This window comes from Salvelinus sp. IW2-2015, linkage group LG4q.1:29, assembly GCF_002910315.2.
Source record: "Salvelinus sp. IW2-2015 linkage group LG4q.1:29, ASM291031v2, whole genome shotgun sequence".
In the NCBI taxonomy this organism is placed as follows: Eukaryota; Metazoa; Chordata; class Actinopteri; order Salmoniformes; family Salmonidae; genus Salvelinus; species Salvelinus sp. IW2-2015.
The window spans coordinates 43,109,233-43,135,637 of NC_036842.1; the positions used below are offsets into that span (position 1 = coordinate 43,109,233).

The window sequence follows — 26,405 nt, forward strand, 5'->3', positions numbered from 1 at the left end:
AAGAAATGAAAAAAGAGGGAGAGAAAGGAGAGAAGAGAAAGGAGAAGAGAAGAGAAGGAGAGAAGAAAGAAAGAGAGAAAGAAGAGAGAAAAGAAGGAGAAAGGAGAGGAGAAGGAGAGAGAAGTAGAAAGAAAAAGGGAGAGAGGAGGGATGAAGAGGAAAAAGAGAAGAGAAGAAAAAGGGAGAGAGAGAAGAAAGGAAAAAGAGAGAAAGAGAGGAAGAGGGGAAGAAACAGAAGAAGAGGGGAGGAAATGGAGAAGGAAAGAGGGAGAAAAAAAAGAGGGCAGAAAAAGAGAGAAGGAGGAAAAAGGAATAAGAAAGAAAAAAAAGTATAGAAGAGAAATAAGAAGAAAGAAGGGAAGAAAGGAAAAGAGAGAAGTGAAAAAAAGGAGAAAAAAGGAGAGAAGGGAGAAGGGAAAAAAAGATGAGAAAAAGAAAAGAACTGAGAAAAAGGAAAAGGAAGAGAGAAAAGAAGGAAGAGTAAAAAGAGAGAGAAAGGAGTAAAGAAAAGAAAAGAAGGGAAGGAAAAGAAAAGGAAAAAGAAGAAGAAAGAAAAAAGGAAGAAAAAGAAGAGAAAAGAGAAGAAGAAAGGAGGAAAAAGAAAGAAAAAAAAAAAAATAAAGGGAAAAAAGAAAGAAAAGAAGGAAAGAGAAAAAGAGAAAGAAAGAGAAAAAGAAAGAAGAAAGAGGAAGAGGGAAGAAAAAAAAGAGAAGAAAAGGGAAAAAAGAAAAGGAAAGAGATGAAAAGGAAGAGAGAAAAAGAAGAAAAAGGAATAGGGGGAAGAAAGAGAAAAGACGAGAGGAGGAAGGGTGAAAAAGAGAGAAAAGAGAGAGGGAAGGGAAGAGGGAAGGGAGAGAGAGAGAGAGAAAAGGAAAAAAAAAGAAAAGAAAGTAGAAGGAGAGAAGGAGAAAAAAAAAAAGAGAAAAAGAAAAGGAAAAGAAGAAGAGAGAAAGGAAAGAAAGAGAGAGAGAAAAGAAGAGAAAAGAAAAAGAGAGGAGGGAAAGAGAGAGAAGAAAAAGGGAGCCGGAGAAGACAAAGAGGAAGAGAGGAAAGAAGAGAAAAGAGAAAAAGAAAGGAGACGGAAGTAGAAAGGAAAGAAGAAAAGGAAAGAAAGAGATAAGGGAAGAAAGAATGAGGAATGGAAGAGAAGAAAAAAGGAAGGAAAAAGAAAAGAAAGAGAAAATGAAGAAAAGAGAAGAGAAAAAAAGCAGAAAAGGAGGGTAGAAGAGAAGTAAGAAGGAGAGAGAAAGGAAGAAAAGAGAAGGAAAGAAAGATGAAAGAGAAGAAAAGAAGAAAAAAGAAAGGGAAAAAAGAAAAAAAGGGAAAGAAGAAGAAAAGAAAAAGAAAGGAAGAAAAGGAAGGGGAGGAGAAGAAAGAGGAAGAGAGAGAAGAAGAGGAAAAGAGAAAAAGGCGAAAGAAATAGAAGAGAAAGAAAGAAAGAAAGGAAGAGAGGAAGAGGAGAAAAGGGAGAAGAAAAGAAGAGGAAGGAAGAAAGGAGAAGAAGAAGGAAGAAAGAAAAGAGAAAGGAGAAGGAAAGGAGAGGGAAAAAGGGAGAACAAAGAAAAAAAGAGAAGAAAGAAAAGAGAAGGATGAGAAAGAAGAACAAAGAAGAGAGGAGGAGGGAAGGAAGAGGAGAGAAGAAAAGAGAGAAAAAAAAAGAGAGAGGGAGAGAGAAAGAAAAAGAAGAAGAAAAGAAGAAAAAATAGGAAAGAAGGTAGGAAAAAAGGGGAAAGGGAGAAAAAAGAAAAGAAGAGAAAAAGAAAAAGAAGAAAAGAAAGAAGGAAGAAGAGAAAAAGAGAAAAGAAGGAAGGAAAAGAAAAAAGAGAAAAGAAAAGAGAGGAAAAGAAATGAAGAAGAGGAAGGAGGAAAAAAGGGCAAAAAAGGAAAAGGAAAAGGGAAGAGAACGGAGCAAGGAAAAGGAGAGAGAAGAAAGGGAAAAAGATAAGGAGAGGGAGTAGAGAGAGAAAAAGAGGGAAAAAGAAATGGAACAAGGGAAAAAGAAAAGAATGAGGAGAAAAAGAGAGAGGGCAAGAGAAAGTGAGAGAGAAAGGAAGGAAGGATGAAAGAAGAGGAAAAGAAAAGAAAAAAAGAGGGAAGAACAAGGGAGCAAAAGAAAGGAAGAGGAGAGAGAAGGAAGAAGCGAAAAGAGGGAAGGAGGAGGAGAAGAGAAGAAGAAGAGAAAGAGAGAAGGAAAAAGAGAGGAGAGGAGGATGTAATAAGAGGATAAGGGAAATAGAAAAAAAAAGAAGAGAGAAAAGAGAAAGAAAGAAAAAGGATGGAAGAAAAAGAGAACAGAGGAGAGAAGAGGAGAAAAGGAGAAGAGGAAGGAGAGAGAGAGGAAGAAAGAGGGATGAAGGAGAAAAGAGGAAAAGAAGAAAAGTAAGGAAAAGGAGGAAAGTGAAAAAGGAAGGAGAAAGGAAGAAGGAAGAGATGAAATAGAATAAGGAAAAAAAAAGAAGAAGAGAAAGAGAAAATGAGGAAAAAAGAATAAAGAAGGTAAGGAATGAGAAAAGAGAGAAGAAGAGAGAAGAAGGAAAAGAAGAGAGGGAGGGAAAGAGAGGAAAAGGAAGAGAAAGGAAAGAGAGAGAAGGAAAAAGGGAAGGAAAAGAAAAGGAAGGAAAAAGAAGGAAAAGAAAAAGAGAAAAGAGAGAAGAAAAGAAGGAGAAGGGAAGGAGAAGGAAAAAGGAGAGAGGAAATAAGAAAAGAGAAAAAAGAAGAGAAAGGAGGAAAGAAAAAAAAGAGAAAAAAAGAAGAAGAAGGAGAGGAAGAAAAGAAGAGAGGAGAGAAAGTGATGAAAGGAAGAAAGAAGAGAAAGAGAGGAATGGAAGAAAAAAAAAGAAAAGGAAGGAAAAGAAGGGAAAAAAAGAAAGGAAAGGAAGGAAAAGAAAAAAAAGAAAAAAAGAGGAGAAGAAAGAGAGGAAGAAAAAAGAAGAAGAGGAAGAAGAAGAAAGAATAGGAAGAAAAAAAAGAGAAAAAGTGGAAGGGAGAAAAGGGAGAAGGAAGAAGAAAAAAAAGAAACGAGAGAAAAAAAAAAAAGGGAGGGAAGAAAAAGGAAGAAGAAAGAAGAGAGAAAAAGAGAAAAGAAAAAATAAGAGAGGGAAAGAGGAGGAGGAAGGAGAGAAAGATAGAAGAGAAAACAAAGAGAGAAGAGGAATAAAGAAAGAGGAGAAAAAGAAGAAGGAAGAAAGGAAAAGGAGAGAGAAGAGAGAAGAAGGAAGGAAGGAAGATAAAAAGAATAAGAAAGAAAGGAAGAGAGGGAAAATGAAGATAAAAGAAGGAGAAGAAGAGGGAGTAGGAAGAGGAAAGAGGAAAAGAAGGAAAAAAAAGAAAGAGCAAAGAAGAAGAAGGAAGTGGAGAGGAGGAAAAAGGAAGAAAAGAGGAGAGAGGAAGAGAGAAGAGATGAAAGAGAAGAAATAAGGAGAAGAAATAAAAGGAGAATGGAAAGGAGAGATAAAGGGAAGAGAGAGAGAAGAAAAGAGAAGAGAGAGAGAGAAAGGAGAAAAAGAAAGGAAGGGAAGGAAAGTAGAGAGAAAGAAGGAGGAGAGAAGAGAAGGAAAGAGAAAAAGGATAGGAAGAAAAAAAAGAAGAGGAGGAAAGAAGAAAAGAAGAGAGAGGAAAGAGAGGAGAAGAGAAAAAAGAAAAAAGAAGAGAGGAGAGAAAGACAGATCGGGAGAAGGAAAAAGAGGAAAAGAAAGGAGAGGAAAAATGAGTGAAGAAAGAGAGAAGAAAAAGGAAAAAAGAGGGAAGGAAAGGAAGGAGCAGGAAAAGAGGAGGAAAAGAAGGAGAAGAGATGATGAGAGAGAAAGAAACGAGAGAAGGAGGAGGGAAAAGAATAGAAGAAGAGACGAGAAGAACAAGGAGAAGAGAGGAGAAGAAGAGAAAGGGGAAAAAAGAAGGAAAAAAGAGGAAAAAGAGGGAAAGAGGGAGAGAAAGAAAAAAGGGAAGAAGAGGAGGAATAGGAGGAGAAAGGGAGAGAGAGAAGAAAGGAAAAAAGGAAAGAAGAGAGGAAGGAGTAAGATAAAGAAAGGGATAAGAAGGAGAGAAGGAAACAAAAAGAAGAGGGAAGAGAAAGGAAAAGGAGAAAGAAGGGAAGAAAAAGAGGGAGAAAGGAAAAAGAGTGAGAGAATGGGAGAAAAGAAAAGAGGAAAGGAGAAAAAAAAGAGGAGTGAATAGGAAAGAGAAAGAAAGAAAGAAAGAAAGAGAAGAAAGAGGACAGGGAAGAAAGAGAAAAAGGTAAGAGAGAGGGAAAATAAAGAAAAGAGCGAGAAGAAGAAGAGAAAGAAAAATGGAGAGAAAAGAAAGAAGAGAGAAAAAGAGAACGAGAGAAAGAAGAAAAAAGAGGAGAAGAAGAGAAAAAGAAAGAAAAGAAAAAGGAGGAAAGAAGAGGAAGGAGGGAGAAAGAAGAAAAAGGAAAAAAAGAGGAAGGAGAGGGAAAAAAAGAGAGGTTGGTAGGAGAAGGAAGGGAAAAAAGAGAGAGAGAAGAAAAAAAGAGAAAGGAGAGAAAGAAGAGAAAGAAAAAAAAAAGAAAAGAGAAGAGGGAAAAGGGAGAACAAAGAAGATAAAAAGGAAGGGAAAAGAAGAAAAGAAGGAGGAGGAAGGAAGAGAAGAGTGAGAAGAAAAAGAGTAAGGGGAAAAAAAAGGAAGGAAGAGGAGGAGAAAAGAAGAAGAAAAGGAAGGAGAACGGAAGAGAAAAGGGAAAGGAAGAAAGAAAAGAAATAAAGAGAGAGAGAAAAAAAAGAGAAATGGGAAAGAGAGAGAAAAGAAAAGAGAAAAAAAAGAGGGGAGAAGAGACAAAGTACAGGAGACAGGAAGAAAAAAAGAGAGGGAAAAGAAAAAAGAGAAGGAAAAGAGAGGGAAAATAGGCAAATAGAAAGGGAGGAAGAAGAAGAGGAAAGAAGAAGAGAAGAGGAGGAAAAGAAGGAGAGGAGAGAGGAAGAGGGAAGGAAGAAAAAGAACAGGGAAAGAGAAGAAAAGAGGAAGGAGGAAAGAAGAGAAATAAAAAGAAAGAAAAAGAGGGAAGGGAAGAAAGAGAAAAGGGAGGAGGAAAGAACAAAAAAAGAAAGGAAGAAGGAAGAAGAAAAGGGAGAGAGGAGAAGAAAAAGGGAGAGAAAAGGATGACGAGAAGAGGGAGAAGAAGAAAAAGAAAAAGGTAGAAAGGAAGAGGAGGAAGGAAGGTAAAAGAAGAGGGGAAAAGGAGAAGAGTAAAGGAGGAGAGAGAGAAAAAGAGAAAGGGAAGAAAAAAAAAGAAAGAGAGAAGAAAGAAAAGAGGAGAGAAAAAGAGAGGAAAGGTGAGAAGGGAAAAGAAGAGGAAAAGAGAAGAAAGAAGAAAAGGGAGAGGAGAGAAAGAGAAGGGAGAAGAGGACGGAAAGAGAAAAAAAAAAAGGAAGAGAGAAAGAAGAAGAGAGAGGAAATGAAGAAAAGAAAAAAGAAAGGAAGAGTACAAGGAAAGAGGAAGAAAGGAAGAAGAGAGAAAGAGAAAAAGAGGAGGAAGGAGAAAGAGAGAAGACAAAAAAAAAGAAGAATAAAGAAAATAAAGGAGGAAGAAGAATGAAGAAGAAGGAAGAAGAGAAAAGAGAGAAAAAAGAAAGGAAAAGAAGGAGAAGGAAGGAAAGAGAAGAAGAAAAAAGAAGAAGAAAGGAAAGAAAAAGACCGAAAAGGAGAGGAAAAAAGAGAGAAGTGAAAGGAGGGGGAAGGAGAGAGAAGACAGAAAAAAAGGAAAGAAAGAGGAGAGAAGATGAAGAAGGAGGGACAAAAAGAGAAAAAAGAGGAGAAGAGAGGAAGAAAGAGAGGAAGAAAAAAGAGAAAAGAAAAAAAGTGAAGAAAAAAAGAGGAAGGAAGAAAGAGGAAAGAAAGGGAAAGAAAGAAGAGAGAAGAAAAGATAAGGAGAAGGAGAGGAAAGAGCAGGAGAAAGAAAAAGGAAAAAGGAAGAAAAAAAGGAGGAGAAGGAGGAAGGAGAGAAGAAGGGAAAGGAACGAAAGAAAAGAAAAGAAGAGGGAAAGGGAAGAGAGAAGGAGAAAAGAAGAAAAAGGATGAGAAGAAGGAGGAAAGGAAAGAGAAGAAAGGAGAAAAAAGGATGGAGAAGAAAAAAAAAAAGAGAAAAGACAAAAGGTAGAAGGAAAGTGAAGAAAGAAGAACGAAGCAAAAAAAGGAAAGGAGTGAGAGAGAGCAGGATAGAGAAAAAATAAAGGGAGGAGAGGGAAGAAAAAAAGAAAAAAAAAAAAGAGAAAAGAAGGAAGAAAGAAAAAAAGACAGGAAAGCAAGAGACGGGAAGAAAAGGGAAGGAAAGAAGAAGAAAGAAGGAGGAAAGAAAGAAGAGAAAAAGAAGAAGAGAAAAAAGAAAAAAGAGAGGGAAAGAAGGGAAAGAGGAAAGAGAAAAAGGATGAGAAAAAAGAGGAAAGAGAAAAGGAAGAAGGAAGAGAAAGAAGAAGGGGAGAGAAGAATAAGGAGAGAAGAAGGAAAGAGGAAAGAGGAAGAGGAGAGAAAAAGAGAAGAAAGAGAGGAAAGAAGAGAAGAGAGAGGAAAGGAAAGGAAAAAAAAAAAAGAGGAAGGGAAAAAGAAAAGGAAGAGGAAAGAAAAGAGTAAAGAAAGAGAAAAGAAAGGAGAGAAAGAATAAAGAAAGGAACAAAGGTGAAAAAAAAGAAGAGAAAAGAGAAGAGAAAGGAGAGGGGGAAAATGGAGAAGGAAAAAAGGAGAGAAGAAAAGAGAAAAAAGAAAAAAAATAGAAATAAGAAAAGAACGAAGAAGGAAAGAAAGAAAAAGAAGAGAAAGAGAGAGGAAGGAGGAAATAAAAAAAGAAAAAAAAAGAGAAGAAGAGAAGAAGAAAGAAGGGGGAGAAGGAAAGAAAGATGAGAGGAGAGAGAGAATGAAAAAGAAAGGAAGAGAGGAGAAGGAAAGAGAAAAGGAAGAAAAAAAGAAAGAGAGGGAAAGGATAAAAAAAGAGAAAAGAGGAAGAAAAAAAAAAAGGGAAAAGAAAGGAAAAAAAGAGAGAGAAGAGATGAAGAGGAGAGGCGAAAAAGGAAAGAGGAGAGAGAAAGGAGAAGGAAAAAAAAGATATGAGAGAAAAAGAAGAGGAAAGAAGAAGAAGGAAAGAGGGAGAAAGAAAGGGAAGAAAGAAGTATGAGGAAGAAAAAAGGATGAAAGAAAAAGAAGAAGAGAAGAGAGAGAGGGAGGAGAAGAGGACAAGGAAGGAGAAGGAAAGGTAGAAAGAGAAAGAAAAGGAGAAGAGAAAAAAGAGAAGAAAGGAAAAAAGGAAGGAAAGAAAGAGGGATAAAAGAAGTAAGGAAAGAGAGGAGGAAAAAGGGGAGAAAGAGAGAGGAGAGAGAGAAAGAGAAAGGAAAAGGAAGAGGAGAGAAGGAAAAGGAAGAGGAGAGAGGAGAAGAAAAGAAAGGAGAAAGGAGAAGAGGAGAAGAAGAGAGAAACAGGAAATAAAGAGGAGAAGGAAAGAAAAGAAGGAGAAGGAAAAGCGAAGAAGATGATAAAAAGGAAGAGAAAAAGAAAGAGGAAGAGAAGAGAAATAAAGAGAGAGAAAGGAGAGTAAGAGGAAAATAAGGAAAGAAAAAGATGGAAAAAAAAGAAAAAGAAAAGAGAAAAAAAGAGAGAAGAAAAAAGGAGAGAAAAGATAAAAGAGAATAGGAAAAGAGAAAGAAGACAAGAGAGAGAATAAGGAGGAAACAAGGAAGGAAAAAAGAAGGGAAGAGAAAAGGGAGAAACAAAAAAAGAGAAAAAACGAAAGAGAAGAGAAAGCGGAAAAGGAGGAAAGGAAGGGAGAAAAAGTAAGAGAAAAAGCGAAAGAGGAAAGGGAAAAGAAAAGAGAGAAAGGTAGGAAGAGAGGAAAAAGAGAAAGAGAAAAAGAGAAAGGATGGAAGAATAAGAAAAAAGAAAGAAGGAGAAGAGAAAGATAGAGAAAAGAGATAGAGAAGAGAAAGGAGGAGAAAAAAGAGGAGAGAAAGAAAAAGAGGAAAAAAAAAGAGAGTACAAAAAAAAAAGATGAGAGGAGAGGAGAAGAGGAAAGGAGGAAAAAGAAAAAAGAAAAGGGAGAAAAAAGAAGAAAGGGAGAGAAGAAGAGAAGGAGGAAAAAGAGAGAGGAGAAAGAAAGGAAGGAAGCGAGAAAGGGGATAGAAGAGAAGGGAAGGAAGAGAGAAAGAAAAAAGGAAATGAGGAGGTAAAGTAAAAAGAAAAGAAGGAAAAGATAAAAAAGGAAAAGAAAAGAAAGAGAAGGAGAAAAAAAAAGGGAGTAAAAGAAAAGGGACTAAGAAAGAAAGAGGAGGAAGGGAGAGAAAGAAGAGGAAGGGAGAAAAAAAAAGAGGAGAAGAGAAGAAGAGGAAAGAGAAAAAAAAAAAAAGAGAGAGAAAAAAGAAAAGGAGTAGAGAAGAAAAAAGAAAGAGGGGAGGAGAGAAGAAAAGAGATAAAGAAAAGAAGAGAGGAGAAAAGGATAAAGAAGGAAGGAAAGAAAAAAGAGAAGAAGGGAAGGAATGAAGAGAAAAAAGGTGAGAAAAAAAAGAGGGGAAGAGAAATAAAGGAAAATAGGAAAAAAAGGAGAAGGTGAAGAAGGAAGAGGAAGAGAGAGAACAGAAAGAAGGAAAGGAGAGAGAAAGGAAAGTGTAAAGAGAAGAAAGAGCGGAGAAAAGGAAGGAAGAGAAGGGAGATGAAAGGGAAGGAGAAAAAATAATGGAAGAAGAAAGAGAAAGGAAAAAAGAAAGAAGAGACAGTAGAAAGGAAAGAAGAGAGGGATAAAAGAAGGAGAGGAAAAAGGAAGAAGGAAGAGAAGAAAAAAAAGAAAAAAAGAAAGAAAGGAGAGAGGAGAAGAAGAAGAGAGAAGAAAGGAGAGAGAGAAGACGAAGAGGAGAAAAAAAAAAGGGTAGAGGAAAGAAAGGAGGAAGAGAAGGAAAAAGGAAGTGAAAATGAGGAGGAAGAGAAGAAAAGAGAAAAGAGAGAGAAAAAGGAGAGGAGAGGAAAAAGAGAAGAAAAGAAATAAAAAAGAGGAAAAAGGAAAGATAGGGAGAAAAAAAAGGGTGAAAGGAAGAGGATAGAACGAAGAGAAAAAAGGAAAAGAGAGGGAGAGAGAAAAGGAAGAAGGAGGAAGAAAAAAAAAGGGAGAGATGGAATATAGGAAGAGAAAGGAAGGAAGAGAAAAGAATGATCAAGAGAAGAGGAGAAGAAGGAGAGAAGAGAGAGGGAGAAAGAGGAAGAGAAGGGAAAAAGAGAAAGGAGAGAGAGAAAAAAAAGAAAAGAAAGAGAGAAAGAAAGAGAAGAAGTGAAAAAAGAGAAAGAGAAGAAGAAAGGAGGGGAAAGAGGGAGAAGGAGAAGAAAAAAGGAGAAATAAGGAAATGGAAAAAGAGAAAGAAAGAGAGAGAGAAAAAAAAAGAGAGGAGAGGAGAAGGAAGAGAAAGAGAAGGAAAAAGGAGAAGAAAGGAAATAGAGAAAGAGAAGAGAAAAAAAAAAAAAGAGAGAAGAGAAGGAGGAAGAAAAATAGGGAAGAAGAAGAGGGGAAAGAGAAAGAAAAAGGAAGTAGAAGAAGGAAAAAAGGAGAGCAGAAGGAGAGAGTAGAAAAAAAAAGAAGAAAAAAAAGAGGAAAGAAGAAAAAGAGGAGGATAAGAGAGAGAAAAAAGGTAGGAAAGAAAAGAAAACAGAGAAGATGGTAGAGAAGAGGAAAAAGAGAGGGAGGAAGGAAAAAAAAGAGTAAATAGAAAGGAGAAGAAGGAAGATGGAAAGAAAGAAAAAAAAGAGAAAGAAGAAGAGGAAAGGGAAAAGAAAAAGGAAGAGAGAAAGAGAGGAGGGGAAAAGAGAGGAGTAGAAGAAAGAGGGAAAAGGAAGGAGAGAGAAAGAGATAAGAGGAAAAGAGAAGAAAGAAGAGTAAAGGAAAAGAGAGTAAGAAAAAAATGAAGTGAAAAGGTAGAAGAGAAAGGAATAAGATGAGAAGAGAGAGAAGAAAAGAAGGGAAGGAAGGAAAAAAGAAAGAGAATAAGGAGAAAAAGGAAGAAGGAGAAAAAAGGAGAAAAAGAAGAGGAAAGAGGAGGAAGAGAAAGAAAAGAATGAAGAAAAAGAAGAGGGAGAAAAGAGGAAATAAAAAAAAGATAAAAGGAAGAAGAAGAATAAGAAGAAGAAGAATGACAAGGACGGAAGAGAAAGAAAGTGGTAAAAAGAAGAGGAAAAAAAAGAGAAAGAGAAAAAGAAGAAGAGAAGGGGAGAAAAAGGAAAAAAAAAAGATGAAGAGAAGAAGAAGGGAGAAGAAGAGAAGAAGAGAAGAGCGAAGAAATGAGAAGAAAGAAAAGAAGGGGGAGAGAAAAAGGAAGAAAAAAGAGAAGAGAGAAGAAGAAAGAGTAAAGGAAGAAGGAAGAATAAAAAAGTGAGGGAAGAAAAGAGGAGGAAGGAAAAGAAGAAAGAGAGGAAGAAGAAGGAAGGAAAAGAAAAAGAGAAAAAGGAAAGGAAAAAAAGAGGAAAAGAAAAAGGAAGAAAGGAAAGAAAGAGAAGGAGGAAAAAAAGAAGAATGAAAGGAGAGAGAAAGAGAAGAAGAGGAGAGAAGAGAGAAGAGAGGAAGGTAGAGGAAGAAGAGAAAAAAAAAAGAAAAAAAATGAGGTAGAAGAGAAGGAGAAAAAAGAGAAAAAAAAAGGGAAGAAGAGAGAAAATAGGAATAGGAAAGAAGAGAAAAGAAGAGAGAAGGAAAGAAAGGAGAGAAAGAAAGAGAGAGAGAGAAAAAAGGAAAAGGAAGAAAAAGGGGAAAAATGGAAGTAGAGAAGAGAAAGAAAAGGGGGAAAGAAAGAGAGAGAGAAGAAGAAGAGGAAGAAAGAAGAGAGAAAGAAGAAAAAGGGAGAAAAAGGAGATAGGAATAGTAAGAAAAAGAAGGAGAGGAAGGAAAGAAAGAGAAATGAAAGAAGGGGAAAGAAGGAAAGAGAAAAAAAAAAAAGAAGGAGGAAGAGGGGAAGAGGAAAAAGGAAAAAGAAGAAAGAAAAAAGAGAAGAAGAAGAGGAGGGAGATGAGAGGAGAGGGAAAAAGGCGAGGAAAGAGAAAAAGAGGAGGAAAGGAAGGAAGAAGAAAGAAAAAAAAGAAAGAAAGAGGGAGGGAGAGAAAAGGAGAGAGTGAGAGAGGTGAAAATGAAAGAGGGAGAAGAGAGGAAGGAGAGGAAAGAGAAAAGAGAAGAGAAAAGGAAGAGAAGAAAGGGAGAAGAAAGAGAAAGAGAGGAGGAAAGAGGAAAGAGAGAAAGAAAAGAAAAAAAAAGAAGGAAGAAGAAGAAGGAGAGGAGAAAGAGAGGAGAGGATGAAGGAGAAGAAGAAAAAAGAAAGGAACGAGAAGAAGGGAAAAGATGAGAAAAAAGAAGAATAAAGGGAAAAGAAGAAGAAGTAGAGAAAAGAGGCAAAGGAGGAAAGGGAAGGAAAGAAAAATAAAAAAGAAAGAAAGAAAAAGAAAAGAGAAGAAGAAAGGGAAAGAAAGGAGAGAAAGAGAAGTAAAGGAGAAGAAGAAAGTAGGAGAGGAAAAGATAAAGAAGAGAAAAAGAAAAGAAGAGAAAAAAAAGAAAAGAGGAAAGAAGAGAAGAAGGTAGAAAGAAAGAAGGGAAGAGCGAGAGGAAAAAGGGGAAGGAAAAGGAGAAGAAAGAAAGAGGAATAGAAGAATGGAGAACAGGAAGAGAAGAAAGAGAAAGAAAGAAGAAGGGAAAAGAAAAGAGAAGGAGAAGGAAAGGGAAAAAAGAGGAAGAAGAGAGAGGAAAAAAGGAAAGAAGAAGAAGAAGAAGGGAGAAGAAGAGGGAAGGAAGAAGAAAGAAAAGAAGAGAAGGAGAGAGGAGAAAAAAAGGAAGGGAGGAGAAAGAAAAGAGAGGAGGAACCAACAAGGAGAAGAAAGAGAATGAAGCAGGAGAGAAAAGGAGGAAGGGAGAAAGAAAGGGAAAGGAAAGAGAGGGAAAAGAGAAAGAGAGGAAAAAAAGGAAAAGGAGAATGAAAGGAAAAGAAAAGAGGAGTAAGGAAAAAAAAAGGGGAAAGAAGGGAGAGAAGGAATAAGGAAAAAAGAAGGAAAAAGGAGAAAAGAGAGAAAAGAAAGAAAAAGAAAGGGAAGGGAGGAAAAAAGGAGAAGGAAAAGAAAGAAAAAAGAAAGGAAGGAGAAAATGGATAAAAAAAACAAGAAGGAAGAAGAAGAAAAAGGAGAGAAAAAAAAGGGGAAGGAAGAAGGAGAAAGGGAAAAAAGAAGAAAACAGAGAAACAAAGAAAAAGGAAAAGAAAAGAAAGAAGAAGAAGAGAAAAAAGAAGAGTAAGGGAATGAGAAAGGAGGAGAAAAGAGGAAGAAAAAGAAAGAGAGAAGAAGGGAGAAGCGAAAGGAGAGAGGAGGGGAAAGAAATAAAAGAGAAAAAAAGAGAAAGAAAGAAAGGAGAGGGGAAAGAGGGAAAAAGACAGAAGAGAGGAAGAAAAGGGAAAGAAAGAAGGGTAGCAGAGAAAGGGAGAGGAGGAGAAAGGAAGAAAGCAGGAAAAGAGAAGGGAATAAGGATAAAAGGAAAGAAAGAATAAAAGAAGCGAAAGAGGAAAAGGAAAAGTGGAGGAAAAAAAAAGCGGAAGGGGGGAAAGAAGAAGAAAGAGAGAGAAGGAGGGGGAAAAAAAAGGAATAGGAGAGAAGGAGAAAGAAGAGAGAAGAAGGAAAGAAAGAATAGGAGGAAGGAGAGAAGGAAGGAAAAGGAAGAAGAGAGGAAAAGTGGAGGAAAAGAAAAAAGAGGAGAGGGGAAGGAAAAAAAAGGAAGGAAAGAAGAGAGAGAAGAAGGAGAAGAAGAAAAGAGACAGAGAAGGAGAAAGAAAGGAGAAAAAGAGGCAAATGAAAAGAAGAGGAAAAAGGAAGAGGAAGGAAGAAGAGGAGGGAAAAAAAGGGCAAAGGAGGAAAAGAAGAGAGAAAGAATGGAGGAAAGAGGGAGAATAGAGAAAAGGGAGGGAAGAGGGAGGAAAGAAGGAGAAGAAGAAGGAAAGAAGGAGGAGAGAAAGAAAAAGGAAGAAAGAAGAAGGAAGAATAAAAAAAGGAGAAGAAGAAAAAGAAGGAAGAGAAAAAGAGGAGGAAGAGAGGAAGAGAAAGAAGTAAAAGAGAAAAGGAGAAAAAAAAAAAGAGAAAGAGAAAAAGAAGAATAAAAGAGAAAAAGATAAAAAAAGAAAAAAAAGGGAAAAAAGAAGAGGACGAGAGAAAAAGAAGAAGAGAAGAGAGAGTAAAGAAAGGAGAAAAATGGAATATAAAGAAAGGAAAAGGAAAAAAAGACGAAGGAGAGGGAAAAGAAAGAATGAAAGAGGAAGAGGAGGAGAAGGAGAATAAGAGAGAGGGAGGAAAAAGAGGAGGGAGAGAAGGAAGAGGAAAAAGAGAGAAAGGAAAGAAAAGAAGAAGAAGAAAAGAGGAAGAGAGAAGAAAAAGGGGGAGAGAGAGCGAAGGGAGGAAAAAGGAAGGAAGGGAAGAGATGAGAAAGGAGAGGAAAAAGAAAGCGGAAAGGAAAAAGAGAAAAAGAGTAGAAAAAGAAGAAAGAAGCAGAAAGGAAGAGAAAAAAAGAAAGAAAGGGAAGAAGAACGGAAAAGAAAAAAAGAAGGTAAGAGGAAAAATGGAAGAAGAGAGGAGAAAAAAAGAAGAAAGAAAGAGGAAAGAGTGAAGAGGAAAGGAGAGAAGAGAGAAAAGGAAAATAAAAAGGGGAAGAAAGGAACGGAAAGGAAAAGAGAAGAGAAAAGAAGAAGAGGAGGAGAGGAAGAAAAGAGAAAAGGAAGAGAAGAACAAGGGGGGAGAAAAAGAAAAAAGATGGAAGGGAAGAAAAGAATGAGGAAGAAGGGAAGGAAGGGAAAGAAAAGGAAAGAGGAAAGAAGAAAGAGAGGAGAAGTAAGAAGAAGAGAAGGGAAAAAGGAAAGAAAGGAAAGAAAGAGTAGAAAGAAGGAAAAAGGAGAAAAGAAAAAAGGAAAAAAAAGAAAGAAAAAGAAATGAGAGAGAAGAGCAGAGGAAGAACAAAACATGGGAAAATGGAGGAGAAAAAGGAGAAGAGAAGAGAAGAAGAGAAAAAAAAGGAAAGAAAAGAAAGGAGGAAAAAAAAGGATAGAAAGACGGAAAAAAGAGAAAAAAGAGGGAATAAGAAGGAAAGAAAGAAAGGAGAAGAGAAGAAGAGGAGAGAGAAAGAAGGGAAGGAGAAGAAAGAGGGGAAGGTAAAGGAGGGGGGAGAGGAGAAGAGGAAGGAAGGAAATGAGAAGGACAAAGAGGAAAAGGAAAGAAAAAGGGGGAAAAGGAAGAGAAGAGAAAATAAAGAAAGAGAAGAAAAGAGAAAGGAAGCACGGGAGAGGAAAATAGAGGAGAAGGAGCAAGATAAGAATAGAAAGGCAAAAAAGGGAGGGGAGGAATGAAAAACGAAGAGGAAGAAAGAAAAGAAGGAGAGTAAGAAAGGGGAGAAAAGAGGAAAAAGAGACGGAAGAGAAAGAGAAAGGAGAAAAAAAAAGGGGAGAAAAGAAAAGGAGGGAAAAAAGGAGGAGGAAAGGAAAAAGAAAAAGAAAGAATGAAGAAAAAAAGAAAAGAGAAAAAAAGAGAAGGAAAAGGAAGGAGGAGAGAAAAAGAGAAGACGGAAACGAGAAGGAAAGGAAGGTAGGGAGAAGAGAGAGAGATAAGAACAGAAGAGGGGAGAGAAGGGAGAGAGAGAGAGAAAAAGGAGGAGATGGAGAGGGATAGGAGGAAAAGAGGGGGAGGGGAGAGAGAGAAGGAAAAGAGAGAAGAGAAAGGAGAAGAGAGAGGAGAAAAAAAGAGAAAAAAAGAGGAGAGGGGAAGGAGGAGAAGAAGAGAAAGAAGGAAGGAGGAAGAAGGGATCAAGGAAAGAGAAAGAGAAAAAGGAGAAAGAAAGAAGAAAAGAGGATAAAAAGAAAAGGCCGAGAAAAGAAAAAGAAGAGAAGGGAGGAAAAGGGAAAAAAAAGCAGATAGATGGAAGAGAAGGGAAGGAAGAAAGAAGGAAAAGGGGAAGAGGAGAGAAGAAGGAAGAGAGAAGAAAAGGAGAAGAGAAAAAGAGGAATAGAAGAAGGAATGGGAAAGGAAAAACGAAAAAGAAAAAGAACAAGAGGAGGGAGGGAAAAGGGGCAAGAGGAGAGGGAAAGAGAAGAAAGAGGGGAGATGGGAGACAAAGAAAGAGAAGAAGGAAAGAAGGGGAAAGAAGGAGAGAAGAAAGAGAAGAAAAAGAGGGGAGAGGAAGAAAGTAAGGGGGAAGCACAGGAATAAGAGAGGGAGAAGAAAAGAAAAAGAGGAAAAAAAGGGGAAAGGAAGGAGAGTGGTGTGAGGAAGAGAGGAAATAGGGAAAGAGAAGAAGAGGAGAAGAAATTAGAAGGAAAGGGAAGGAAAGAAGGGAGAAAATGGAAGGAAGATGACCAAGAAGGAAATGGGAAAGGGGAAGGGTGGAGAATGAGGAGAGAAAGGAAAGAAATAGGAGGGGGAGGGGAAAGAAAAGAGAACGAAGGGAAAAAAGAAAAAAAGAGGAAAAGAAAAGGACAACAGGAAAAAGGAACCAGGATTAAAAGCCAGGAGAACAAGAAACAAGGAAATAAAAAAGAAAAGAGAAAGAAAAGGAAAAGGGATGGAAAGGGAAAGGAAGGAAGAGGAGAGAGGAAGAGAAAAAAGAAGGAGGAGGAAAAGGAAAAAGAAAGAGAAAAGAAGAAGAGAAAAGGAAAAGAAGAGGAATGGAGAGAGAAAAAAAAAGAAAGAAGGAAAAAGTGAGAAAAGAAATAGAAAAGGAAGAAAGAGAAAAGAAAAGAGGAGAGAAAAAAGAGAGGGAGAGGAAAGGAGGGGGGAGAGGAGAAGGGAGGTGAATAAAGGGAAAGAAAAAGATACAGAGTAAGAAGACGAAGGAAAGAGAATAAGAAGAAAGAACAAGAAGGATGAGGGGGGAGAAGACAGAGAAAGAGATAGAGAAAGAAGGGAAGGAGAGGAAGAAAAAAATAATGAGATAAACAAAGGGAGGAAGATAAAGATTGAAGAAGGGGAAGAGAGAGAGGGAAGAGAGGGAGGAGGAAAGTGAAGGGAAAGGAGGAGGAGGAGAGAGGAGAAAAAAAAAGAGAAAGGAAAACGAAGGTGAAGAGCAATATTTGCAAAAAATAAAAAAAGCACAGGGAGGGGGGAAGAAAGGAGGAAAGGAAATGGGGAGAGGAAGGGAAGGGATAAGGAAAGAAATAGGAGAGAGAGAAAGGAAGGGGAAAAAAAGGGAAGAAAAAGTAAGAGGGAAAAAAGAAATAAAGGAAGAATAAGGCGGAGGGAGAAAAAGAAGGAACAAAGGAAGGTGGAACACGGAAAAGGAGAAAAGAAAAGAAGAGGGGAAGAAGAGAAAAGAAAAAAAAAGGAGGAGAGGACCAGAGGAAGGAGAGGGGGAGGAGGAAGAAGAGGAAAAAGGAGAGGGGGGCACAAGAAAAAAGAGGGAGAAAGAGAGGGGGAGAGAAGAGGGACAGAGGGAAGGGAGAAGGCAAGAGTAAAGAAGAGAAGGGATAAGGGAGAAAACGGAGGAGAGAGGAAAAGGGAGAAAAAGGAAAGGGAGAAGGGAAAAAAAACCAGATAAAGAGAAAAAAGAGGAAAAGAAAAAGAGGAGAGAAATGGGAGAGAGAAAGGAGAAGGAAGGAGAATGAGAGGAAAAGAAAAAGAAGGAAAACGAAAGGGAAGAGAAGAAGAGGGGAAAAGAGGAGAAGAGAGGGGAAAGAGGAAGAAAAGAGAGAAGAAAAAGAGGGAGGAAAGGGAAAAGAAGAAGAGAAAAGAAAAAGTGAGAGGGAAGGAGATAAAGAAAGGAGGAAAAGAAAGGAGATGAAGGGAAGAGAAGAGAAAGGGAGAGAGAGAAAGAAGAGGAAAAAGGGGAGGAAGAGAAAGGAGAAAAAAAAAAAAGAAGAGGAAAGAAGAAGAGAAAAAAGAAGAAAAATAGGAGAAAAAGAAAAGGAAAAGAGAAAAGGAGAGAAAGGAAGAAGCCTGAGCGGAGAGGAAAAGAAAGAAAAGAGGAAAGAGAAAAATAGAAGGAAGAGGAATGAAAAAGGATAAGGAGGAAATATAAAAGAGCAGAAAGAAGACAGAAGAAGGAAAACCGGAGGAAAGGAGGGAGGAAAGAAAAAAGGGAGGGAACGAAAAGAGAGGGGGAAAAAAAAAAAGAAAGAATAAAAAGAAGAAAGGAAGAGAGGGAGAGGAGAAGAAAGAGGGAGGAAGGAAAAAAAGAGAGAAAAGGGATAAAGAAGAGAAAAAGAAGAAGAGAGGAAGCGAAAAAAAGGAAAAGAGGAGGAAGGAAGGAGAGGAGGAGGGAGGAAGATAAGAGATAGGGAGAAAGAGAAGAAGAAGGAAAAGGGAGAAAAGGGCAAGAGAGAAGAAGAGGAGATGAAAAAGGATAGAGAGAGAAAAGAAAAATGGAGGAGAAGGAAAAGAAAAGGAAGAAGAGAAAAGGAAGGAAAAAGTAAGAAGGATGGAGATGGAAGGGTGAAGGAAAAAGAGGAAAAGAAGAGGAAGAGAGAAAAGGAAGAGAGAGATAGGAGAAAAAGAGAAGAGAGAGATAAAAGAGAGGAAAAAAAGAAAGAAGGAGAAGGGATAAAGGAGAAGGGAAGAGCGAAGGAAGAAAGAAGGAAGACAGAAAAAAGAGGAGGAAAGAGAAAAAAAAGGAAGGAAGGGGTAGATAAAAAAAGAAAAAGAGAAAGAAAGAAAAAAGGAGAGAAAGAAAAAAGGGTAGGTAAAAAAGAGAAATAAATACAAAGGAAGAGCCAAAAAAAGAAAAAAGAAGGAGAAGACGAAGAGAGAGAGAGAAAGAAAGAAAGAAAAAAATGAAGGAAAATGTAAGAGGGAAGAATGAACTGGAAAACAGGAAAAAGAGGAAAGAAGAAAGAAAAACCGGAGGAAGTGAAAAAAGAAGGAAAAAAGGAGGAAAAATGAGAAGAAAAGGAAAAAAGGAGAAGAGAGAAAAGATAGAGAGAAGAAGGAGAAAGGGAGAGAAGGAGAGAGAGGGAAAACAGGGGGAAAAGAGCGAAAAATACAAGAGGGAAGAAAACAGAGAGAAAGAGTGAAAGGAAAAAAAAGAAAGACAGGAAAGGAGAGAAAAGAGGGAGAAGAGATGAGAGAAGGAGGTAAAAGGGAAGGAGGAGAGGAAAAGAAAAAGGACAAAAAAGAGTAAATAGGAAGAGAAAGAAATAAAAAGGAAAGATGGACAGAAAAGAAAAAAGAAAGGGAAAAAAAGAAAAAGAAGAGAGAAAATAAAGAAAAGAGAGAGAAGGGAAAAAGAAAGGGAGAGGAAGGAATGAGGAGACCGACAGGAAAGAAAAGAAGGAACGGAAAAACCATGAGGGTAGTGAAAAGGAAAGGAAACAGAAAAAAGAGAAAAAGAGGAAAAAAAGAAGGAGGATGAGAGAAGGAAAAAGAAAAAAGAGAGAAGGAAAGAAAGGAAGGAGAGGGACGAGGAAAAGAAGAAAACAAGATAGTAGAGATGAGAAAAGGAAAGAGAAAAAAGGGAGAGTGAAGAAAGAGAGACGGAAAAAAGAAGGGGAAAAAAAAATAAAAAGATGAACGGAAAAAAGAAGAAGAGAAAGCAGGAAAGGAAAGGAGAACGGAAGACGGGAAATAGAAAAAGGATAGGAAAAGAGGGAAGGAAAAAAAAAAAAAAAAGAGAATAAAAAGGAAAAAGAGGGGGGAAAATGAAAAAAGAACCAAAAGAGAAAGAGAGAAGAAAAAGAAAAAGAAGGAAAAAAAAGGAGGGAGAGAAGAAAAAAATGAGAACTAAGAAAGGGAAAGAAGAGGGAAGTAAAGGAAAACACGAAAAAAGGAGGAAAAATAAAGAAAAAGAAAAAAAAAGTGGGAGGATAATGAGAAGGTAAGAAAAAGGAAGGAATGGAGGGAGTAAAAGAGGAAAGAGAGTAGAGTAAGCCCGACACAGAAAGAAAGGGAAAGGAAGAGAGAAGAGAGAAGGGGAAGAAGAAGGATGTAAAAGGAAATGAAAAGAATAGCAAAAGGAGGGGGAAAAAAAAAAAGAAGAAAGGAATAAGAAAAGAAAGAAGAAAGGAAAAAGAAAATGGGAAAAAAGAGGAAAAAGTAAAAACGAGAATAGGAAAGAAGAACAGAACCAAAGAAAAAGAAGAGCGAAAATAGAAAAAAGAGTAGGTATGGGAAAGAAAAGAAGGGAAAGAGAAAAAGAAGGGCAAAAGAAGGGAGGAGAGAAAAAAAAAAAAAACAAAAAGAAAGAAGAAAAGAAAGAAATAAGAGCAGGGAAAGAAGAAAAAAGGAATAGGAAGAAAATAAAAAAAAGAAAAAAGAAGAAAAGAAAGAGAGAAGAGAAAAAAAGGAAAGAAGGAAGATGGAGGAGAAAGAAAAAAAAGATCCGTAAAAAAAAGAAAAAAGGTAAGAGAAACACAAGGAGGAGAGGAGATAAAAGAAGAGAATAGGAGGGAAAGGGAAAGAAGAGGAGAATAGAAAAAAAGGATAGAAACCCGAGAATAAAAGAAAGTAAGAAAGAAGAGGAGGAAAAGGAGGAAGGGAAGGAAAAAGAAAAAGAGAAAAATAGAAAAGGAGGAGAAGGACAGAAGAGGAAGGCGAAATAGGAGAAGAAAAAAGAATGAAAGAAAGAGGGGAAGAAAGAAATGGAGAAAGAAAGAGAAAAAAACAAAGGGAAAAAAAAAAAAAAAAAGAAAGAACGGATAAAAAAAGGAAGGGAAGAAAGGGAAAAATGTAAGGAGAAAAGAATAGACAAGGCCGAAGAGGAAAGAGAGAAGGAAGAGAAAAAAAAAAAAAAGGAGAAAAAACAATAAAAAAAGAAGAGATAAAGTGAAACAGAATAAGGAAGCGGAAAGAGATAAGAAAGGAGAAAGAAAAGAAGAAGAGAGAGGAAAGGAGAAAAAGAGTGAGAAAAGGAGAAGAGAGAAGAAAAAAAGGAAGAGAGGAGGAAAAGAAAGAAGGAAGAGAAAGAAAGGAAAAGAGTAAGGAGAAAGAGGAGAAAAGGAGAAAGAAAGGAGGAAGGAAAAAAGAATGAAACAAGGTAAGGAGGACAGAAGAGTGAAAGGAGGAGAAGAAGAAGAAGAAAGCCAAAACCCAAACCCGAAAGGAAAAGAAAAAAGAAAGAAAGTAAGAAGAAAAAGAGAAAAAGGAGAAAAAGAAGGAGGAGGAAGAGAAGGAAAGGGAGGGAGAAAAGAAGAAAGAGAAGGAAAAGGAAAGAAGAAGAGAAAATAAAAAGGGAAAAGAAGAGAGAGAAAAGGAAAGAGAAGTATATATATTAAAAAACATGAGAGACAAAAAAGAAGATAAAATAGGAGGAAAGGAAAAAAGAAAGAAAAGAAAAGAGGAAGGGAAAAAAAAAAGGAGAGAAAGAGGGAAGGGAAAATGATGAAAAGAAGTAAAGAAAGGGAAAAAAAGAAAAGAAAGGAAAGAATGAACCGGAGATGAAGATGAAGAGAAAAACAAAGAGGGGAAAAGAAGAAAAAAAAAAGGAAAAGGGAAAAGTGAAGAAGAAAGATGGAGAAGAAGGAGAAAGAGAGAAGAAAGGAGAAGAAAGAAAAAGGAGAAAAGAAAAAAAAAAGAAGATAAAAAAAGAGAGAATAGAGGAAGGAAGGAAACAGAGGAAAATGATGGGGAAATAAACCCAGAGCGGAGAAAGTTGAATAAAATAAGGAAACAGGAAAGAAGAAGGAAGAGAAATAACCAGAGAGAGAGGAGGGAAAGGAGAAGAAAAAAAGAAAAAGAAAAGAATAGATAGGAAAAAGAGAGAAGAAAAAGAAAAAGAGAGAAATAAGGAGAAACAAGAAAGAAGAGATCAGGAAAAGGAGAAAAGGAGAGGGATAAGAAGAAAAGAGGAGAGAAAGTAGTGCAGAAACGAAACAGGAATGAAACAGGAGAGGAGAGAGAAGGAGAGAAAAAAAGAAAAGAGAGAAGGGACAAAGAAAAAAAGAAGCAAAAGGAAAACAGGAGGAAAAAAAAAGAAAGGAAGAATAGGAAAAGAAAGGAAAAGAGAAAAAAAAGGAAAAAAGAAAAAGAAAAATGAGAAGAAGAGAAGGAAGAGCAAAAAGAAAGAGAGAGGAGAAATAGAAACAAAAAAAAAGAGGAGAAGAGAAAAAAAAAAGGAAGGAGATAGGAAGGAAGAGAGAAAAAAAAAGGAGAAAAAATAGAAAGAGAAGGAGAAGGTGAATAGAGAAAATAAAGAGAAAAAAAAAGAGAGAGAATGCTGAAAAGGAATGGGAGGGAAAAAAGAAAAGACCCGGGAGGAAAAAAAGGAGAGAAGGAAGAGAGAAAGAATAGAGCTATATAGTGAACGCAAAAGAAACGAAAGACAGAAAAGAAGAGGAAGAGAGGAAAGGAGAAATAAAAGCAAAAAAGGAAAGATAAGGAAAGAAGAAGAGAGAAGAAAAAAGGGAGAAGAAGAGAAGGGAAACAACAAAGGAGGGGAAGGGATAAATACGGAGATAAGAAAAAAAAAGAGGGAGGAAGGAGAAATGCCAAGAAGAAAGAGTGGTGAAAAAGAAAAGAGGAAAGAAGAAAAGAAGAAGGACATAAGGAAAAGGAAGAGGAAAGAGAGAAGAATGAAGAGGGAAAGGGAGTGAGAAAAAAAAGAAAAGAGAGACACCCAAAAAAGGAAGAAAAAGAAGGAAAGGCAAAAGAAGGAACAAAAGGAAGAAGTAGAAAAGGAAGAATAAGGAAAGAGGGAAGGAGAGAAAAAAGGAAAGATGAGAAAGAGGGATGGGAGAAAAAAGAGGGAAAAGAAAGACCAAAAGAGGAGGAAAAGAGGGGAGAAAAAGAGAGGAAGACGACGAAGAGACAGATGAAAGAAGGGGAAGGAAAGAAAAGAAAAAGGGAAAGGAAAGACGGGAGAAAAAAGAAAAGAAAAAAGAAGAGAAAAAAAAGAAGGGGAGAAAAGGAAAGAACAGAAAAGAGAAAAAAATGGAAAAAGAAGAAAAGAAAAGGAAGAAAAGAAAGAGAGATAGAGAGGAAAGACAAGAAAAAAGAAAAAAGCAAGGAAAGAATGAGAAAAGAGAAAGAGGGAAAAAGACGAAAAAAAGAAAGAAAAAAAAGGAAAAAAGAAAAATTAGAAAAGGAAGGAAGGAAGAAAAGGAAAAAAGAAAAGAAGAGAAAAAAAGAAAAGATAAAAAAAGGAGAGTGGAAAAAGATGAAAAGGAGTAAGAAAAGACAAGAATAAAAAAGAGGAGAAAAAATGAAATAGAGAGAGAAAAGAAAAAAGGAAAGAGGAAAGAGAGGACTAAGGAGGAGAGAAAGGACGAGAGAAGAGAAGGAGGGAAGGAAGAGATAAGAAGAAGAGGAGAGACGAGAGAAAAAAGGAATAAGGAAGAAGAAAAAACAATGAACAAGAAAGAAGCCAAAAGCAGAGAAAAAGAAAAAGAAAAAAAGAAAAGAGAGAAGAAGAAGAAAAAACAGAAGAAGAAGAGAGAAGAAAGAGAAAAGTAAAAAAAAAAAGAAGTGAGAAAAAAAAAAGGAGGAAAGAAAGAGGAGAGAAAGAAGGAAGGATAAGAAAGAAGAAGAAAAAAAAAAAAAAAAGGAAAGAAATGGAGAAAGAAAAAGAGGAAAGAGAGGGAGAAAAAGAGAGAAAAAAAAGAAGAAAAAAAAAGAAGGAGTGGAAAAGGAAAAGGAAAGAAGGGAGGAAGAAAGAAAAAAAAAAGAAGAGAATGAAGAAAAGGGGAATGTAAGAAGGAAAAAAAAGATGAAGAAGGAAAAAAGAAGGGAAGAAGAAAAAAGGAATAGAAAAAAGAGGAAAGAATGAGTAGGATAGGGAGGAAGGAAGGAAAAAGAAGGGAAAAGACCGTACGAAAAAGAAAAAAGGGAAAAGGAGAAAAGGAAGGGAAAAAGAGGGAAAGAAAAAAAAAAAAAGAAAAAATGGAAGAAGGAGAAGAGAAGAGAAGAAAGAAAAAAAGAAAGGAAAAATAAAGAAAAAAGAATGAAAGGAAGACAAGAGGAGGAAGGGAGGAAAAGGAGAGGAAAGACGAGGGAAAGGAAAAAAAAAAGGAGAAGGGAAAGAGAAAGGAGGAGGATGAAGAAAGAAGAGAAGGAGAAAGAAAAGAGGATAAGGTGAAAAAGAAGAAAAAAAGAGAAGAAAAGTAAAAAAGAGAAAGGAAGAGAGAGGAGAAAAGAAAGAGAAGAAAAGGAAAAAAAGAAAAAAAAAGAAATGAAGAGAAAAGGGAAAGAAGAAAATAAAAGACAAGAAAAGCGGAAATAAGGAAAAAAAAGAGGAGGAGAAATGAGGAAAGAGGAGGCAGACAAACCAGATGGAAAGTGAAAAAGGGAAGGAAGAAAAGTGGAGGACAAAAAGGAAAAAAAGAATAGGAAGGAGGAGAGGGAAAAGAAAAAAAGAAAGGAAAAAAGAGAAGAAGAAAGAGAAGAAGAATAGGAACCGAAGAAGAAAAATAAGAAAAAGAAAAAAAGAAAAAAGAAGAAAGAGAAACCAGAAGAAAAGAAGGTGAAAAAAAAGAGTAAGGAGAGAAGACAAAGAGAAGGAAAAAGAAAGGAGGAAGAGAAAAGAAGGAAGGAGAAAAAAAGAAAAAGAAGAAAGGAAGAAAAAAAGAGGAAAAGAAGGAAGGAAAAATGGGACCAAAAATGAAGAGGAGAAAAGAAAAGAAAAGTCAAGAGGAAGGAAGAGAAGAAAGGAGAAAAATAGAGAAGGAAGCCAGGAAGAAAAAAGGGACAAAGAAGAGAGGGAAGAAGAGATGAGAAAAAGGGAACAGAAGAGAGGTAAAAAAAAGAGAAGAGGAAAAATGAAAGAAAAAGGATAAGAAACACAAAGAAGGAATAAATAGAAAAAAGAAAGAGAATAAAAGAACGAGAGGAGAAAGAAAAATGAAAAAAAGAGAGAAAAGGAAGGAAAAGAAGAAAGAAAGAAGTAGAAGAAATGGTAAGAAAAGAAGAGAGAATAGAGAAGAGACAAAAACAGAGCACGACCGAGAAAGAAAAAGGAGGAAAGGGAAGGAGGAAGAAGGAAGAAAAAGGAGAAAAGAGATAAAGAACAAGAGGAAAAGAGGAACAAAGGGAAAAAAAGAAAGCGCAAGAGAAGAAGTAACACGGAAAAAAAAAAAAGAGGTTAAAAGAAAGAAGAGAGAAAGAAAGAGGAATAGAAGAGCCGAGAAGGAGACAAAGAAAAAAGAGAAAGGAAAGTAAGAGAAGGAGGAGAAAAAAGATAAGAGAGAGGAGAAGAAAGAAGAAAGAAAAGAAGAAAAAAAGGAAAGAAAGAGCAAGAAAAAAAAGAAAGAAGGAGGAAGGGAAGAGAAGGAAAGAAAGAAGAAGAGAGAAAAAAGCAAAAAAAATAGAAAAGAGAAAGAAAAAAAGGAGGAACCAAAAAGGAGCGGAGAAGAAGTAGAAACGAGAAGGAAAAAAGAAGGAAAGAAGATAGAGGTAAAAGAAAGGAGGGAAAAAAAAAAGGAAAAAATAAGAAAGAAAAAAAAGAGGAGGAAGAATGACAGAGAAGAGTAAGAGAAGGAGAAGGGGAGGAAGGAGAGATGAAAAGGAGAAGGAGAGAGAAAAGAAATAGGAAGAAATAAAAGGAGGAGTGAAGGAAAAGAGAAAGAAGAGGCGGAGAGAAAATGGAAAAAGAGGGAAATAAAAAAAAAAAAGGAACAGAAAAAGGAGAGAGAAAGAATAAAAAAAAAGGCAATAGAAAAAAAGGTGAAAGAAAAAAAGAATAAAAGGAAGAAAAGAAAGGGGAAAAGAGAGGGAAAAAGGAAGTAGAGGAGAAAGAGAAAAGGGAAGGAAGGGAAAAAAGGGAGGGAGAAAAGGAGGAAAGGCGCGAAAAGAAAATGGAGAAGTGAAGGAAGGGGAGAGGTAGAAAAAGAAAAAAAGAAAAGAATAAGAAACGGAGAGGAAAAGGGGAAGAGGCAGGAAAGAGGAAGAAAAGAGAGGAAAGGGGAGGAGGAAGAAAAGAAAGTAAAAAGGAAAGGCAAAACGAGTAAAAGAGAATGAAGAGAGGAGAGAAGAAAAAGAAAAAAGGGATAAAAGAGAAGAAAGAGGAAGGAAGAGAAAGAGAAAGGGAAAGAAGGAATAGGAAAAAGAGGGGCAGAAGAGAGGCGAAAAAAAAAAGAAGAAAAAGAGAGCGAAAGAAAAGAAGGGGGGGAGAAAGGGAGAAAAAGAGAGCAAGGAAGAGAAGGAAAGAAAGGAAGGAAAGGGAGAAAGAGAAGGGAGAGAGAAGGAGGAAGAGAACAAAAGAGATATGGAACAAAAGGGAGAGAGGTAAAGAGGGGAAAAGAAAAAAAGAAGAAGAGAGATAGGAAGAAGGAGAAAGGAGGTAGAAAGGAAGAGCGAGGAAAAAGTGAGGGAAAAAGACAAAAAGAGAAAAAAAGGGAAGAAGAAAAGACGGAAGTGGAAGAAAACAGGAAAGGACCAGAAAAGGGAAAGAAGAGAAAGGAAGAAAAAGAAAGGGAGGGGAGAAAATGGAGGAAGAAGGAGGGTGAACAGAGATGAGGAGGGGTACGCAAAAAAACTAGAGAAGAAGAAGGAGAATAAGGAAGGAAGATAAAAAACAGAGGAGGAAAAAAAGAAGGGACGAAAATGAGCAAAGAGAAAGAAGGAGAGGAGAAGAAGAACAATAAAGAAAAAAAGGAAAGGGAGGGAAAGGGGATAAAGGAAGAGAGAAAACGACAGGAGTAAGAGGAGAGAAGGAGAAAGGAAAAAGAAGGAAGGAGAAGGGAAGGAAAGGGGAAGAGAGAAAGGAAAAAAGAAAAGGGGAAGGAGAGAAGGGAAAATGAGAGGGAAAAAGGTAAAAGAAAAGAGAAGAAAAAAAAAGGGGGAGGAGAAGGAAGGGAAGGAAAGAAAGTAGAAAAGAAGAAGAGGAGAAGAAGAAGAAAGAAAGAAAGAAGAGGAAGAGGAATGAGAAGGGATTGGAGAAGAAGGAAAAGGAGAAAGAAGAAGAAAAGAAGAGATAGGAAAGAGAAAGGGAGAAAGAGAAGGAAATGAAAGAAGGAAAAAGGGAAAGGCGGAGAAGAACACAGAAAAGAAGAGATGAAGAACAAGGAAAAAGGAAAGGGGAAGAAAAAAAAAGAATGAAAAGAGGCAAGAAAGGAAGGAGGAAAAAAGAAAAAAAAAAAGAAAGGGGGAGTAAAAAGGAAGGAGAAGAAATAAAATGAGAGGAAAAAGAGGGAAGAGAGAGAGAGGAAATAACAAGAGAAAAGGAAAAGGAGAGAGAAGGGAGAGGAGAGAAAGAGAAAAAAAAGGAAAAAAAAGATAAAAGAAAGAAAGAGAGGGAACGGAATGAAAGTAGAATAGGGGGAAGAAGGGGGAGAAAGAGAGAGAAAGGAGAGAAATAAAGGGAATAAGAAAGAGAAGGAAGGAAAAGAGAGAAGGAAAAGGGGAGAAGGAGGAGAAAAAGAGGAGAAGAGGGAGAGAAAAAGAAAAGGAAATAAAAGAAAAAAGGGAAGAGAGGGAAAAAAAGAGAGGGAAGAAAAAGGAAAGGGATGAGGTAGAAGAAAAAGGAAAGAGAAAAAAGATGAAAAAGAGTTAGAAGAAAAAAGGGAAGGAAGGGG

At 36.7% G+C, this 26,405-nt stretch overlaps 1 long non-coding RNA gene and 1 pseudogene across 2 annotated transcripts in view; one reads left to right on the forward strand and one right to left on the reverse strand.

The window, feature by feature from the left end:
- The window catches only part of LOC111962003 (uncharacterized), a 42,042-nt gene that overhangs the window by 9,121 nt on the left and 6,516 nt on the right, over window positions 1-26,405 (reverse strand). The window lies entirely within an intron of this gene.
- On the forward strand, window positions 17,331-25,154 carry LOC139027525 (octapeptide-repeat protein T2-like; annotated as a pseudogene).